A 17,791-nucleotide genomic window follows, 5' to 3' on the forward strand; every position below is an offset into this window, starting at 1 on the left:
TTCCTGCAGCACTTTCTTAGCCTCTCAGGAATGTCACTATGTTAGTCTGAGTACACTGTGGCACACACAACATGAAACACTTTGTCTTTAGGCTCATTCATCTCAGTAGCAGCAGTAATGCTAATAATAATCTTCATACTTTGAAAAGCATTTGCATCTAAACAAGAAGTCTTAGCAGTGGAAACTGCTACTACTAACCTAGAATGGTTACACAGATGCCCTCGACCATATCCTATGTTTCAAGATCCTACCTATGTAAATGTAAAATAAGAGAGGTCTCAAGTTCTTTTCAACCACTTTAAAGCCAACACCATAACAATTATGTCTTTCTCAATAAATGAGATAAAAGTAAAAAATAATGTAGCTTTGTCAAAGTTAAATCATAGGCTAAAACGCTGTATATCACTATGGAATATCAATTTCATCTAGGCTCTCAAGATACAACATCACCGATTATGGAAGAACAATTTACATTTTCATCATCACACATTAATAGTGATTTTTAAAAGAAGTTCTCTTATTTCACTAATATTGACAACTAAACTAACCCATATACATACAATAGATGCACAAGTAGAGAAAATTTGAACAATTTACCATCCATTATTGTAATCTTAATTGTCCTATCATCATGGTGAATCCTTTACATGATACATGAAATCAATAACTCTTCCCAAACCATAAAAATGATGGGTCAGTAATGATACTGAAGCTACAAATACACAGATTATGAAGATTTAAATGTTGACTCCCCTGTAATCCCCACATCAGAGCTAAAACCAGGAGAATAATGACTAATAGAAGTCAACAATTGAGGAGTTAGAGATAGTCATTGAATATTAATTTCATCTGAATTTGTTGTACACTCCTGAACTATTCCTTTTTAGGCCTAAAAAGAGCTGCTATCCCAGGATGCCTAAATTAAATAATCTTAATACCGACAGGACCAGGCCTATGCTGTGGACAATGATCAGTAGAGGTCATTTACCTGAGTTCAAAGACAGGCCAGAGGGATATGGCTGAGATATGGGGTGAATCTGGAGCCCATGGGGATGCACTCTCCAAGCTCCAGGATAGGAATGTGGCCTCTGGGGTCCCAGGCCACCCACCATGCTATCCCGAGCAGGATCTTGGCAACATTCCCTGTCAGGGATGAAGCAACCTAGCATTTGTCAGTCCCCGATGTTGTGTCCTAAGTGGGCCCCATGCTCTGGGGACCATACTCACACTCTTCAGGTCCATGCTGCAGGGTCCTTCCTGCCTCAGGAGTAGAGACCACACAGAAAGCAGTTTCCTCCGCAACCAGCAGGAGGAGGGGAGGAGAGCAGGGGCACCAGGGGAATCTCACTCAGACAACAACACCTCAGGTGTGCCAGCCGGGACAGTGATGATGCAGAAGAGGCACAGGCCAAGAGATGGGACCAGAGGGCCCAAAAGGCAGCCAGTCAGGTCCTGGCTCAACTGCACCCCAGACACCATTGTCCCTCATACACCCCCTTCCTCATACACCCCCTCCTTAAATGCAGATTCTTCAGATGCAAACAGGCAGAGCTTCAGACTGAAAGTCAGCTCTTCCAAAATTCCCTGTCAGCAAACACTGCAGGATTCCGCTCCATTGGGGGCCCTGGAGTCGACAACTCAGGAACTGAAGTGTATTTCGGTGCCAAGGGCCGTGTGAGGGGATGGGGAGGGAGACTTTCATGGTTGTGGAATTTTGGTTTTGCAAGATTAAAGTTCTAGGCATGGTGGTGATGGCTCTACGAGAAAGCGAATAGATCTGATGCCTCAGAAACGTGCTCTTAGAATGGTGACGATGGTAAAGGGTATGTGACATGTGTTTTATTTCACTTAAAATAAATTCTTAAAATAATGTGTTGTTAATTGAGATTCCATTTCGACTCCCCTTCATCACAAATGTCAGAGGCCCAGACACAGTCCCCTACCTTAGGGGCCATCATGGTACCCTCACATGGCACATGGGAGACCATTCTCAGTGGGGCTAGTCTGTGCTCAACTGACCTCTGTCCAGGGGGACCCAGGCAGTGGTGACCCCCATAGATTAGACATATGATATGCTATGATATTAATAAGACACCACCAAATGTTGTCACTCACCAGAACACAGCGCAGCAACCCACTCAAACATGCATGACCTCATGAATGTGACAAGATTAAGGGAAGAAAAGGAACCACAGGTTAATCAGGGCAACACCTTTAATGCAGAGGTTGGAAATCTCAAAATGGAAAAGACACACTGCAGGCAAAGTGCACATAGGTGTCTCCCCATACATGTGATCCTGACCCATGCAGATGTGGTCAGACCCACACAGTCCCCACACCCCATACCTGGGGTCACACGTCCACACTCACCACGGTGACCCACCTCCCCAGACCCTGCACCTAAAGTCACACGTTCTCTCTCAACAGGTGACCCCTCCTACCCAGATCCCTCCACCTGGGTCACAAGTCCACAGTCCCCGGGTGAACCGCACTCCCCAGACTCCCCCAACTGGAGTCACACGTGCACATTCTCCAGGGTGACCTCACTTCCCCAGACCCTGCACCTGGAGTCACACGACCAGTTACTCAGAACACCATGGCTCTGCTGCTTGCTCCACTAATGTGGAAACAAGCTGGGTTCCTTGGACCTCCTGGGATGGGAAAAAGTGTAAGGTGGGTCTCCTGTCCCCACACTTGTCCCACAGAAGTCCTCCTCTTTTCACTTTGGTTCTGTGTGATTTTACCTCTTTTTAAAGCTTTCTGCTAGAGTTGAACACATTACTTGGTTCTGGCAGGCACAGTCTCACTTTCTTGTCTCACTTACTTGTTGAGAAAACTCACAGGACAGCAGGGCTGAAAGCCAAGGGGCAGCTCTGGACGCTGCTGAGTAGGGATGGGAGACTGGAAGGAGAGCTCAGCAGGAGCCTCAGCTGTTACCCATCGGCCTTTTGCCCGATCTGCATGCCCTGCAATCAATTCACCAGCTAAACCTGCCTCCCTACGCACCATGCCCGTGCTGGTAAATTGGAATTATTGCCAGGTAGCCCTCCTGAGGATTCTCCAGGAGCCCCAGGGAAGGTGAACCTTGCAGGAATAAAGACTAAGGCCCCAACTCTAACACTGCCCCTTGGAGTGGTCATGTAACCACACTCAGAAGAGAGGCTGTTACCTAGAGAAGACCACCTCAGCTCCAGACCCCAGATATCTAACCACTGACTTTCATATGCAGGCACAGAGCTTCCCAGTACTGAGGCCAGGCCGGCTCTCTACCCAGCTCCCCATATTCCTAGCGTACACAGAACATGGTCAGGTCTAAATCTTCTTATTATAGACAACACATGGTCAGCTCTAAACATAAACAGCAGACAGGACATGGAGATGTCTAAATTTACCGTGTAGATAGAACTTGATCATGTTTCAACTAGCTTAGGGCTGATCTCATAGGAGGTACAGATCACACACATGGGTCTTTCATCTTTGGACACCCACATCAGGAAACTGAACAATATCGTTGTCATTAAACATTTCAACAGGCAAAACAGAAATGTTACCAGTGTCTCTGGCCACCTGATGGTCAGAATCCACGTGTGATCCAAGAACTTCTTAGAGTGCAGCCCAGTTTGCTGCCAGGACAGACAAGAAGTGGCCTGATTCCAGCCTCCCAGGCTTCCAGAAGGAGGCGGCCGCACCGGAGACCCAGGCAGGACAGTACCTCATGGTCCAGGCCGGGAGAACCGGTCTGCGCTGGCTGATTCCGGGTGGGGCGCTCAAGGCCGCTGAGAGCCCTGCTTCCCTGCAGAGTGTGCATGTGTGTGTGAGTGTGTGCACGTGTGTGTGTGTGTGTGCACAGGGGGCAGTGGCTGACGGCTCCCATGGCTCCCGTCCCGGGAAGCAAAGACCACGCTCCCTTCGAGGGGAAGCACGGGGAGAGGTAGGGACACAGAAGCCGTTGGAGGGGAGAACCCACCGCGGAACTCCTTGCAAACTGGCTCGCCCCACCCGGTGACCCAGGTCACTGTGGGCCACATTCCACCCTCCAGTGCCCCACACCCGAGGGCAGGGTGCCAGCTCTTTCAACAGCACAGTGTCTCACATGAAGGAGACCAGTGGGGACAGTCATGCCCCCACTCCTGATGGTGAGTTTGGGGAGAATGAACCCCCTTGACTGGGCGATGGGACCCTGTGAGGAAAGAGGTGGCGGCCGCATCCAAGTCGGGGCCTGGCTGAGAGATGGGAACACAGGAGCCACGTTCAGGGACTGGAGGCCAGGCCAACAGGAGGGGCATCCCCAGCCCTGTTCAGGCTCTCCAACTGTGACATTGTAGCTTATACGGGACCAGAGGCAGGTGACTGAATGTAGTGGGGTCTAAGGTGGACCCTGAATGGGGCTTAAAGAAGGTGTGAAGGATGATACTGAGACAGTGACAGTCATTGGAAGACAGAATCTCTGTCAGGACATCCTGCTCTATCCATTTAAATCCCTGAGATCTCTGAAATTTATGTGTCTATGCAGGATTGTTAGAGCAGGTGTATGCGGACATATCTGGGGCACAATTCAGTCTGCAACCAACTTGCAAGTGGTTCCAGAAAACACACAGTTGTGTGCACAGGCAGGCACAGCACACACCCAAACGTATGCACGAGCACAACACAAATATATTCACACACTAGTATATGAAGACACACGCACGCATATGTCCATGCACACACTAACGTGTGCATGTGCACATACCTATGCACATGCACAGCATATGTATGCAAACAGGCACATGCACACACATAGTACATACACAGGGAATAAAGTGAATCAGTAAAGCATTAATTCATGAACACAAGTGAAGCTGACATGTATTTTTCCCTTTTTCTTAGCTTTGATGTTTTTCACGATAAAAAGTTTAAGAAAAAAGTTAATGGCAAATGACTTTTGATTCATAGGACTTTCTGACGTCATTCCACAAATATTATGACAGGAGAAATGGATGTAGATATTACATGTGTCCACTAATGGATGAATGGAGAACAAAAACACGGTCCATCAATACAAGGGAATGTTATTCAGCCTAAAAAGGAAGGCAATTCTGATACAGGTTGCAGCAAGGATGAACCTTGAGGGCATTATGCTCAGTGATGTAAGTTAGACACAAAACAACACACAGGGCTCATTGCACTCATACAAGGCCCCTAGAGCAGTCGGAAACATAGAGACAGAAAGTAGGATGCTAAGTGCCAGGGGCTGAGGGAGGGAGAATGGGGAGGGAGTGTTTAATGGGGACTGTTTCAATCTTGCAAGACAAAAAAGTTCTGGAGGACGATGACGGTCAGGTTTGCACAACAGTGCCAGTTACTTCTTCACCCTGAAATGTGCACTTAAAAATGGTTGAGATACTAAATTTTATGTTAAGTGTTTTGGACCACAATTTTTAAGAATTTTTTAAACCAACAGGAAATAGTCCATGAATACCACTAGATGCACAACTTCACTAACCACCGAGGGATTAAAACCATAAGAAAAATACTGTGCATACACCTACCAGAATGGCAGACATGAAAGACATAGTATCAAATATCAGCAGGCTGTGGGGCAATGGAAAGCCTGGTACACAGTGGGGGGGATGCAACAACTTCTGAAACAATCGGGCCTCAGAGAGCGAAGTCCATGCACACAGATCCGCAGTGCTCCTCCCAGCTGAACACAAACCCAACGGCCCTGCAACAGGACACACGGACATGGACTCTGAAGCCGCAGGAGTCAAACCTGAAAGAACCTGAAGGCCATCATAAGCGGATGCAGAAATGAACCATGCACGCTCCTATGAAGGAGTATTCCACAGCAATGGAGTATATTTTGTTTAAAGGTAGTAAAACTATAAAAATTATGTTTAAAAATACTGTATTCACAAGATGAAAGAATCTCATGGACACAATGCTGAGCCATCAAGAGCAATAAAGCAGCATGCACGGTACACGCACTTACCGACGTCGGAGCTAGGCAAAGCTGGGCTGCTTTGTGTAGGGACGCGTGCCTGGGCGTAAACTCTGAGGACAAGTCACTGACACAAAATCAGGAGAACAGCTACCTCACGATGCGGGGGAGGTTGTGAAGAGGGAAGGGCATTCCTCGGTGTCCACTCATCATGTTCTGTTTCTTGATCTTTATTATTATTCTTTACATGTATATAACCTAATCGTTAATACGTACTTATAGCTTATCATTTTTGTTTATTAAAAAGGGAGTCTCCCCAACAAAGTAGAAGGAGACCTGTTTCTCCCAGGGAAGAAAAGGAATAGTTTCTACCAGTGAAATCTCGATACCATGGCTGCTTCAACCATCAAGCCTGACAGCAACTCCCGTGAGAGGGGCACCGGGGCCACGACACTCAGAAGGACGCTCGGGGACCTCAGTCCTGGGTCACTGCCTCTGAGGAGTCCACGGCACCTGGTCAAAGTTCTAAGTCATTCTGCACACGATGCTTTTGCCATGGTTGCTCTGGCACAGCTCGGCCAGCATCATCGCTGGGAGAGAAAGAAGAAACATGCAGAAGAGGGAACTGAGCTCAAAGCTGACCCACCTCCTTCTACAGAGACGATGCCACAGTCCCTAAGAGAGGACAGCAAGGCCATGGAATCCAGACTCTCTGCCTGAGGCTGGGCCACACTAGCGCCCCACACTTCTGATGCCACAGGGAGAATTTCCCAAGGTGCCCTCAGACCACCTGGTTGGACACATGGGGCTTTCAGACACACAGGTCCAGTCTGACCCCACACCCCTGTTGTCACATTCTGGAGATGGGCCTGGAAGCCTCCAGGTTTTCACTCTTTTATAACAGTTTTATTGAGATTGAATTTTTATACCACACAGTTAACCTATTTTAAATATTAAGCTCAGTGTATTTTTGCATATTCACAGGGTTGTGCAGCCACCAGCACAATGCATTTGACAACATTTCCATCATCCCCCCAGAAGCCCACTCTTTAGAGGTCACCCCTCATTTCCCACAGCCCCGGAATCCCCAGTCCATTTTCCGTCTTTGTGGGCTTGCCTGTTCTGATTGTCTCATGTAAGTGGAATCCACTAATTGTCTTTTTCTGTCTGCCTTCTCTCACTGAGCATCATGTGTTCGAGGTTCATCCACATCATAGCCTTTGTCAGTGCTTCACTCCTTTTCCATGGCTGAGTCACCCTTACCCTCTCTGCTTTTAACTCTATAATTAATTGTGTCTCCCTGCCTCCACCGCACAGGGCTGATGATCTCACCTTCTGTCATTCTTGGGCTGTAAGTTGAACTTTTAACCAACACCAAGGGGTCCTGTGCAGAGACTGAAAGCCCAGCCGCACAGGGTGCACAGTTGCCCTGTGTGACCAGAGCCCAGGAGAAAGGGTGAGATGCGTCTGCCTGTTTACAGGACCAGCATCCTACGGTCTCATTGGAAACCAACTCGCTCATCAGCGTCTCTTTAGAGCTGCTCCGCCCTGTGCCAAGAGGGCAAGACACATGGGTCATGGACCAAGGTGCTGCCTTCAGTTCAGGCCCACTCATACTAACTCTCTAGTTGGAAAGTGCTGAGGCACCAGGGGATGGTCCCTCCTGCTTCTTCCAGCTTCTTGGGGCTCCAGGTATCCCTGGGCTTATGGCTGCACCCCTCCCATGTCTGCCTTCATCTTCATGTGGCTTCCCCTCTGTGTCTGTGTCTCCACTCATCATATAAGCACACAGGTACACAGGATTGGGACCACCCTAAGGTCCCTGTCTCACCTAGTTACACGACCAGGCCCTACTTCCAAATGAGGTCATGTCTTGAGCCCCTGAGGTCAGGACATGGCTGCCTCTTTCCCTGGGGGGTACACAATCCCCTCTCAGTCTGAGATAACTGTAATGTTGCCCAGGAAACAAGCAAGGCCCTTACCTCAGCCAGCCCCTCGAAGAGGTCTGAGCCTGCCTGGTCTCTTGGAAACTGACTGGGCAGGAGAGTGCGGCTCAGGACCCGCGTGTGAAGGACACCAGGAAGCACCCGTGTGAGGCTCCCCTTCGCAGTGGCAGCACTGGACCAGCTGATGAGGTCCAGCAGGGCAATCCCGAGCTCCTTAGAGAACTCGACCCACATGGACTGGGGGCGACAGGCAGCAGGGAGTGGGTGTGTGAGGAAGTGTATGTGATGGGCCTGCAGTGAGCAGGTGAGCACAGCTGTGTGCGTCACATCAGGCACATGTGATGGGTCAGCAGTGAGCACACATGGCTGAGATCAGGTGCGGTACACATTCACGTGATCAGGTTCACGTGGCGTCTTAGAGGGCAGGGCACCACAGGGCTGCAGAGCTGCCACGGGCTCGAGCCACCGACCCTGCCTGGTGTGGAGCTTCCCTCCCCCACCACGTGCCCAGCAGCTCCCACGTCCGCACCTGCGCAGTGGCTGCGCCTGCGCAGAGTACTTCCCCTGAGCAAGTACTTCTTGAAGAGGGTCACCTCCGTGGTGACGGTGACCTTCCTCTTCTGCTGCTTCAGTGGGGGCGCTCCTGCCGGTGCCTGCTTTCACCAAGGCGTCTCGGCCGCAGAGGGCTGGTCCCTGCACCTGAGACCAAAGAGAAGGACTTGAGGGGCTGCGCTTTCTCCCACCAGGAGCCTCATATCCAGGGGGGCCAGCGGGGGCATGTCAGAAACACAGGACCGGACATTCTGGTTCACCTTCCTCCTACACAGTGGGCGAAAGGACAGCCACGTGGGACCTCAGACCATGTAGGACAAGGCACGTTTCGAGGACCAGTGAGTGTCTGTTGTTGCAGCATATCCATCCTCCATCGGGCCGGCCCCCCTCCCCCAAAGGCTGGGTCTATTAACACAGGGCACCCTGGAAGGGGGTTTTCTGTCTGGCTGGCTCACTGAAGCTGGGTGTTTGGGGACATGGGGCTGTCTGCAGCCCTGGTGAAGACATTGTTCTCTCCAGGGAAATGAGGTGGACACTCAGTCCCCTGTCTGTGGATGGTCTAGTCCTCTGGGTGTCATGTTCTTCTTGGGGTCACTGGGGCTTTATCCTCACTCCGTGGGGTACAGGAGAGGAGGGATGGACACGTCCTGGGCTCACTGTGTCTGGGCTCCTGGGGAGGACCTCTCTGACCCACATGTTCACAGGTCTCAGTCATCCCTGCTCGACAACCCCCTCCATAGACTCGGCAAGAGGACCTGCCCTGTGAAACGGGGCGCCTGGGTCAGGGTGCTGGTGGGTCCCTTCTCAGATGGCCACACTCAGGTCTCGGGGTGGGTGCGGTGGCCTGTGGCCACTCGCTGAGGTCACCACAGCGCTGCGGCTCCTTTCTGGGGTCTGAGATGCCCCTGGGGTGGCTGGGGGAGGGGGGAGGTCGCCGTGATGGGGACATGTGGGACAGGGGTCCTGGGCCCTGGGTCCCTCCCCGAGGAGGAGTGGGGGTCATGCTCAGAGTGGGGACGGCCGGTGACAGTCCTGTGTGTCAGCAAGCACAGCACCGCGCCCCGCAGGCCGGGTGTGGGAGTCCTGTGGCCCCGGCACAGAACACCAGACAGGGGCGGGGTTGGGACAGGGGACGCGTCCTCTCAGGCCTGGAGCCCGAGGTCAAGGTGCTGGGGGCCCGCTCCTCCGCGGGTTCTTGGGTCAGTTGGGCCCAGGCCACTGCCAGCCCCGTCTCCGTCTCTGCCGTGAAATCGCCTTCTCCCCCGTGTGTCTGGGTCCAAATGCCCCGATGAGGACGCCCGCACACAGCTCAGTGACCTCTTCTCACCCGGGGAGCTCTGCGGTGGCCCATTTGCACACCACCTCCCATTCTGAGGTCCCGGGGAGTCCGTCTTCCAGGGCCTCTTGTGGTGAGAATCCTCGTGGTGGACACAGCTCGTGGGGCGTGTTGGCCCCCAGGCTGGAATCCAGGAGCCTCACGGAGGAAGCGGTGTCCTGACTCGGGGAGAGCGGACAGACAGGCAGGGTGAGAGGGAGGCCGGGGGCGCTCAGCCCTGCTATCCGGGGAGGGGGGTCTCTAGAGGGCCGGGCAGAGCGGGCGGGGGTGGGGGGGATGGGATGCAGCAGTCAGAGGTGGCAGCCGGGGCTGCGACGGCAGGGCCTCTTAGGGGCAGTGGGGCGGGGGCCTCAGGGACGCCCTCTGTCTGCTCCTACGACGGCGGCCGGCCGCGGGGTCCTAGCCAGGTGGGGCCACACTTGGAGCTGTTTGAAGACACACCCCAGGACCACCTTTGAGAAGGGCCTTGTGCCTGGGGACACGGAGCCTCCAGCCTGCCGGGGAGTGTGTGGGGCTGGTGGCCCGCGGGGTTGCATGCAGGGCCCAGAGGAGCTCGAGGTGCCTGCTCTAGGCCTCACCTGGTCCCAGACGGAGGGCGGCTGCCCAGGGCCTCCTGCTTCGGGCACTGCCCCTGGGCTGGGAGGGGCCAGAGCCTCCCCTGAGCCGTCACTGCAGCCAGGCTGAGGCAGCTGAGCGGCCGGGGGCCGGAACACGGCCTGGGGTGGGAGGGGCGTGGGGAGGTCGCAGGACAGCAGTGGGGTGCCCGCTTCAGCAGAGGCGGGTCATCCACTGGACATACGACAGGAGCGAGCACGACAGCAAGGCAGCCAGACGCCCAGCTCGGGTAGGGAGGTGGCTGCGTGTCCTCCACCTTCAGCACCCAGATTTGTGTGTAGAGATGCTCGTCCAGATACCGAGGGGCTCTTTCCTCCGATGCCCCGTGTCTCATCATCTGGCAGGTGTGGGGGTCCTGGGGTGACCGTGACAACATGCCACAAGCCAGGGGGGGTCACAACAGCAGAGATTTCTCTCTCGCAGCTCTGGATGCTGGAAATGCACAATGAAGGTGTGGTTGGTTCCTTCTGGAACTTCAGGGAATCTGCCCTCACCTCTCCCGGCTTCTCTGGTCTCCGGAAATCCTTGGCGCCCCTGGACTTGGGGCTGCATCACCCCCACCTCTGCCTCCATCGTCACGTGGCTTCTCCTCTGTGTCTGTGTCCAGATTTCCCTCCTCTTATAAGGACACCAGCTGCTGGATTTAGGGCTCTCCCTAATCCAGCATGACCTCATCTTAACCACATCTGCAGAGACCCTGTTTCAGAAATAAGGCCTGATTCTGGGGTCAGAACGGATATAAATTGGGGGCGGGGGGACACTACTGAACCCACAGTAGTAAGTGAGGTGTTAGCGGATGGAGGGAAGAAGAAGTGCCCACCGAACTGACAGGGCATCATGAGACCGAAAACCGAGGCAGGCAGCTCCAGGTAATTAATGGATCAGTTTATTATTGGGTAGTTTACTCACAGGGTGGGATTGCGAAGTGGTGGACAACGATCAGAAGCATGTGTAGCCACGCTCTGCATGGCCAAAGGGTCACTGCGACAATTTACGCTTCACTTGTGAGTGGGGTGGGCTTGGAAACAAGATGTACATTCCTAAGTCAAGGTTCATGAATGGGTAACTGGCCGCATGGGTGCCGGGAACATGTCAGCGATGGTCGTCCTTTTTTGGGGACTAACAAAGCATAGAGGCCACCTGGCCCTGATAATTACTAAACAGCCTCTATTAACTAGAAAAGCCTTGAGGACAGAGGGGTGATTGAGCACACAGTACAGTCCTGGGTCGGGTGAGCAGAAGGACGAGCCCAGGATGGCATCAGTTATGCTGACAGCCTTACATGCCGGGGAGGCAGGGCTGGGGAAGGTGCGGGCTTGAGTCCCGCAGGTGCCCCAGAGAAAGGGACGTGGGCCAGCAGTAGGGTGGGCCTTGCACCTCGAGTGGGACAGGGGCGTGGCCCTAAGAAGTGACCTGACACTTGTTCATAGGGACCCCTCTGTGCAAGGTGGACACACCTGTGTCCAGGGTCATGTCCTGCTGCATGGGGCCCGAACTCTGTGTGGCCTCTGCCGGCCATCCTGAGTGGGAGTATATTGTGTCAGGAGTCTCAGGCAGTACACATCCTCTGGGTTTGGGGAGGACCCCCAGGAGGCCTTGGAGGTCAATTCTGGTGGAGGGGTGAGGGTTCAACTCTGCCACCGTAAGGGCAGCGTCCACACATGGAGAGGGCGGTATTATCAGTTTACCTGAGAAAACACACTTTCAGGTCCCCCGTGCGTTATGGGAAAATCCTGTTTCTCACATGTAGGTGTTCAGGTAGCTGGAAGTGCTCCGGTCTTACTCTGTGGCCTGTGCTCCTTCAGCTCCCGAGGACTGACTGCAGTGCTGTTTGTTTAACCTGGCAGGTCCCAGTCTTGGGGTGAGGGAGATCGGGCCACGGCCTCGGTGTCTAGGGCTGCAGACAGGCAGTGCCAGGCCACCGGCCCCATGGGACTGTTCACAGTGCAATAACAAATCCAAAAGGATTCTGTCCTGTGCTGTTGGGGATGAGCCCTGGGTCTGCCTCTGGACCATCCCTGTGTGGGGTTGTTCATGCCCTCATTTATACTACACGGCCCCCACGAGGTCATCCGGGGTCCCAGGAATCACCTGGGCAAGCAGACAGGGTCTCTTGGCAGAAATGGAAATTCCCTGACGTGTCAAGTTGTTGATATGATGAATTTTTTTAAAAATTGTGATGAAAATATATGTAACATAAAATTCACCATTGACCATTAACTTGAACAACACAGTGGTATTGATCACATTCATAATGTTGAGCCAGCACCACCTCCATCTGGTTGTAAAACATTCTCATCCCCCCAGAAGGAGACCCCTCCCCCTCCCCTAGCCCTTGGCACCACTAACCCCCTACTGTCTCTGTGACTTTGCCTCTAATGGACATTTCATATAAATGGAATCATACAGTTTGTGATTGTTCTTGGCTGAATATTTGTGTCCCTCCAAAAATTCACATGTTGAAATCCTTACCCCCAAGTTGATGGTATTAGGAGGTCATGCCTTTGGGAAGCGATTAGGTCATGAGGGTGGAGCCCCTGTTATGGGATTAGTGTCCTTATAAAAGAGACCTCAGAGAGCTCCCTTACATCTTCTCCATGTGAGGACACAGGGAGAAGATACCAAGTACAACCAAGAAGAGAGCCTCACCAGAAACTGACCGTAGTGGCACCCTGATCTCTGACTTCTGTCCTCCAGAACTGTAGGAAATACATTTCTGTTGTTGAATACCCCAGCCTGGTAGTTTCTTATGGCAGCCCAAGCAGACTAAGACAGTGTCCTTCTGCGTCTGGCTTCTCTCACTGAGCATTGTGTTCTCGAGGTTTGTCAACAATGTAATGAATGTCAGTGCTTCACTCCTTTTCATGACTCCCTTTCATGATTGAAAATATTCTATTGTGTGGATGGACCACATTGTGTGTATCTGTTCTCTATTTACCAGTTGATGGTCATTTGGGTGGTTTCCACATTTTGGCTGTTGTGAGTCATGCTGCTATGAACATGCATGTACAAGTGTTTGTGTGGACATGTGTTTTCCTTTCTCTTGGGTTTATACGTATGAGTGGGATTGCTGGGTCTTGTAGTGACTCCATGTTTGACATTTTGAGGAACTGCCAGACTGTCTTCCAAAATGGTGGCACCATTTCACATTCCCACTAGCGATGTTTGAATGTTCCAATGTCTTCCCTTTTTATCGTCTGTCTTTTGGATTCTAGCACCTTAGTGGGAATGAAATGCTATGTCATGGGTGTTCTGTAAGCCCATCAGACACACCCTTTTATACCAACTACTTTGTAATGCTCCCCTCACTTTCTGAAATCAGATGCAGAGATAAGATAATCTCTCTACACATATCATTTAAGTATAATTTTGTATAGGTGTGTATGCATCTCTAGTTACAATAGAGAGAATTAAAGATAAATACATTTTATTGAAATAATACATAATTTAATAGGTGAATGCTTGGCTTCAACTATACTAAGTAATCAGATGTTTGCTTAAATTTTTCTTCAATTTAGATTTAAGAAAAGGCAGGTAACATTCAACTTGATTCAAACTTTATACTTAATGTTTTTAAATGAGGACAAATAGGCATTGCTGTATAGAATTCTAATTACTTTGGTGACAGCAATCCTAGTGCATTTACTGACAATTCAGAGACTCTGAGCCACTTTACCAGGGGATTTGATTTTCCAAAATGTTAGAGAATTCTTGGTAAAGTTCTGAATAACTGTGAGAAGAAGTTTTCCTAGAATCACATGGTTCTTCTATTCCTGCAAAATTCAGTATATCTTAAAGCCATATAGAAATAACTTGTGTGTAAAGCAGAAAAGAGTCAGATTCTCAGCTCAGAAAATCACAAACAGGTCCTTCCCAGGAAGGGCAGGCAGGCACAGGACAGTGCCTAAAACAATTGTCAAATACATAGTTCTATAAGATCAGTGATTGTAATAGTATAACTCTAGATACGGGAAGACGTTACAAGAGGGGACCATTTCCTGGACCATAACAGACTAGTAGGACAGGCGACCCAGTGGCTTTGGGCTACTGTTAACAGGACCTAGTCCAGTAACGCACATTGAGTGGCCTATCAACGAAATTCTCGCCTGAACTGGGAATGAGTATTCCTAGCGCATGGGACAAATTGGTCCTGAAATGCCTCCTAAACATTGGTCAAAATTAAGACCAAAAGAGAGGGGATTGTAACATAAAGAAAGTTGCCTACGATTCAGTTCTACAAGAATTAAATCATCAACCACCACAGTCGCTGACTTACAGTACACCCTGAAAGGAATTCAGGGCGAAGATCAGGATGAGGCATTTTGTACTCTGGGCCAGAACTGGCCCTCAGAGAGTTCGATATTTTCAGGAGAAAATTTTTATGAACCTGGATCTTGCCTCTTCCCACATTTAGAAAAGCACTAAAACCATGAAGGTATCTGTCCCTCCTGAATAGCAGTAACCTCCTACCAAGCTGTGTGCTTGGTTGCATGTACCCCTTCATCAATTCACACAAATGGGTCACTTATTGAATACAAGCAGTTCTTTTCAGCTTTCACGTAGAGAAAAGCCAGTCATGAACAGCATTTCACAGGAGAGCAAACTGAATGGGCCAATCGACAGTGGTGAGATGGTCCTCGACACGTGCCGTGTCCTACGTGGTCTGAGGTCCCACATGGCTGTCCCTTCGCCCACTGTGTTGGGGGAAGGTGAACCAGAATGTCCGGCCCTGTGAGTCTGACATGCCCCCGCTGGCCCCCCTGGATATGAGGCTCCTGGTGGGAGAAAGCACAGCCCCTCAAGTCCTTCTCTTTGGTCTCAGGTGCAGGGACCAGCCCTCTGCGGCCAAGACGCCTTGGTGAAAGCAGGCACCGGCAGGAGCGCCCCCACTGAAGCAGCAGAAGAGGAAGGTCACCGTCACCACGGAGGTGACCCTCTTCAAGAAGTACTTGCTCAGGGGAAGTACTCTGCGCAGGCGCAGCCACTGCGCAGGTGCGGACGTGGGAGCTGCTGGGCACGTGGTGGGGGAGGGAAGCTCCACACCAGGCAGGGTCGGTGGCTCGAGCCCGTGGCAGCTCTGCAGCCCTGTGGTGCCCTGCCCTCTAAGACGCCACGTGAACCTGATCACGTGAGTGTGTACCGCACCTGATCTCAGCCATGTGTGCTCACTGCTGACCCATCACATGTGCCTGATGTGACGCACACAGCTGTGCTCACCTGCTCACTGCAGGCCCATCACATACACTTCCTCACACACCCACTCCCTGCTGCCTGTCGCCCCCAGTCCATGTGGGTCGAGTTCTCTAAGGAGCTCGGGATTGCCCTGCTGGACCTCATCAGCTGGTCCAGTGCTGCCACTGCGAAGGGGAGCCTCACACGGGTGCTTCCTGGTGTCCTTCACACGCGGGTCCTGAGCCGTACTCTCCTGTCCAGTCAGTTTCCAAGAGACCAGGCAGGCTCAGACCTCTTCGAGGGGCTGGCTGAGGTAAGGGCCTTGCTTGTTTCCTGGGCAAAATTACAGTTATCTCAGACTGAGAGGGGATTGTGTACCCCCCAGGGAAAGAGGCAGCCATGTCCTGACCTCAGGGGCTCAAGACATGACCTCATTTGGAAGTAGGGCCTGGTCGTGTAACTAGGTGAGACAGGGACCTTAGGGTGGTCCCAATCCTGTGTACCTGTGTGCTTATATGATGAGTGGAGACACAGACACAGAGGGGAAGCCACATGAAGATGAAGGCAGACATGGGAGGGGTGCAGCCATAAGCCCAGGGATGCCTGGAGCCCCATTAATCTGGAAGAAGCAGGAGGGACCATCCCCTGGAGCCTCAGCACTTTCCAAGTAGAGAGTTAGTATGAGTGGGCCTGAACTGAAGGCAGCACCTTGGTCCATGACCCATGTGTCTTGCCCTCTTGGCACGGTGCGGAGCAGCTCTCACAAAATGCTGACGAGCAAGTTGATTTCCCATGAGACCGTAGGACACTGGCCCTGTAAATAGACAGGCTCATCTCACCCTTCCTCCTGGGCTCTGGTCACACAGGGCAACTGTACACCCAGTGCGGCTGGGCTTTCAGCCTCTGCACAGGACCCCTTGGTGTTGGTTAAAAGTTCAACCTACTGCCCAAGAATGATGGAAGGTGAGAACCTCATCAGCCCTGTGCGGTGGAGGCAGGGTGACACAATTAATTATAGAGTTTAAAGCAGAGAAGGTAAGGGTGACTCAGCCATGGAAAAGGAGTGAAGCACTGACAAAGGCTATGATGTGGATGAACCTTGAAAAAATGATGCTCAGTGAGAGAAGGCAGACAGAAAAAGACAATTAGTGGATTCCACTTACATGAGACAATCAGAACAGGCAAGACCACAGAGACAGAAAGTGCTGGGGGTGCCGGGGTTGTGGGAAATGTGGGGTGACCTCTAAAGAGTGAGCTTCTGTGGAGATGATGGAAATGTTGTCAAATACATTGTGCTGCTGGCTGCACAACCGTTGAATATGCAAAACACCACTGAGCTTAATACTTAAAGTGGGTTAACTAACTGTGTGGTAAAGAAATTCAATCTCAAAAAAGCTGTTTATCAAATAGTGAAAATCTAGAGGCTTCCAGGCCCACCTCCAGAATGTGACAGCAGAGGTTTGGGGTCAGACTGGACCTGTGTGTCTGAAAGCCCCATGTGTCCAACCAGGTGGTCTGAGGGCACCTTGGGAAATTCTCCCCGTGGCATCAGAAGCGTGGGGCGCTAGTGTGGCCCAGCCTCAGGCAGAGAGTCTGGATTCCATGGCCTTGCTGTCCTCTCTTAGGGACTGTGGCATCATCTCTATAGAAGGAGGTGGGTCAGCTTTGAGCCCAGTTCCCTCTTCTGCACGTTTCTTCTTTCTCTCCCAGCAATGATGCTGGCTGAGTTGTGCCAGAGCAACCATGGCAAAAGCGTCATGCACAGAATGACTTAGAACCTTGACCAGGTGCCGTGGACTCCTCAGAGGCAGTGACCCAGGACTGAGGTCCCCGAGCGTCCTTCTGAGTGTCGTGGCCCCGGTGCCCCTCTCACGGGAGTTGCTGTCAGGCTTGATGGTTGAAGCAGCCATGGTATCGAGATTTCACTGGTAGAAACTATTCCTTTTCTTCCCTGGGTGAAGCAGGTCTCCTTCTACTTTGTTGGGGAGACTCCCTTTTTTTTTTTTTTTTTTCTTTTTTGTGGTACGCGGGCCTCTCACTGTTGTGGCCTCTCCCATTGTGGAGCACAGGTTCCGGACGCGCAGGCTCAGCGGCCATGGCTCACGGGCCCAGCCGCTCTGCGGCATGTGGGATCTTCCCGGACCGGGGCACGAACCCGTGTCCCCTGCATCGGCAGGCGAATTCTCAACCACTGCGCCACCAGGGAAGCCCGAGACTCCCTTTTTAATAAAGAATAATGATAAGCTA

The 17,791-nt window shown here is 51.7% G+C and overlaps 1 pseudogene; it reads left to right on the plus strand.

The window, feature by feature from the left end:
• The window catches only part of LOC131756768 (alpha-1,3-mannosyl-glycoprotein 4-beta-N-acetylglucosaminyltransferase-like protein MGAT4E), a 29,299-nt pseudogene extending 26,758 nt beyond the window's left edge, over nucleotides 1–2,541 (plus strand).
• The last annotated feature ends 15,250 nt before the right edge of the window (nucleotides 2,542–17,791 follow it).

This window comes from Kogia breviceps, chromosome 1 (genome assembly GCF_026419965.1).
Source record: "Kogia breviceps isolate mKogBre1 chromosome 1, mKogBre1 haplotype 1, whole genome shotgun sequence".
Lineage (NCBI taxonomy): Eukaryota > Metazoa > Chordata > Mammalia > Artiodactyla > Physeteridae > Kogia > Kogia breviceps.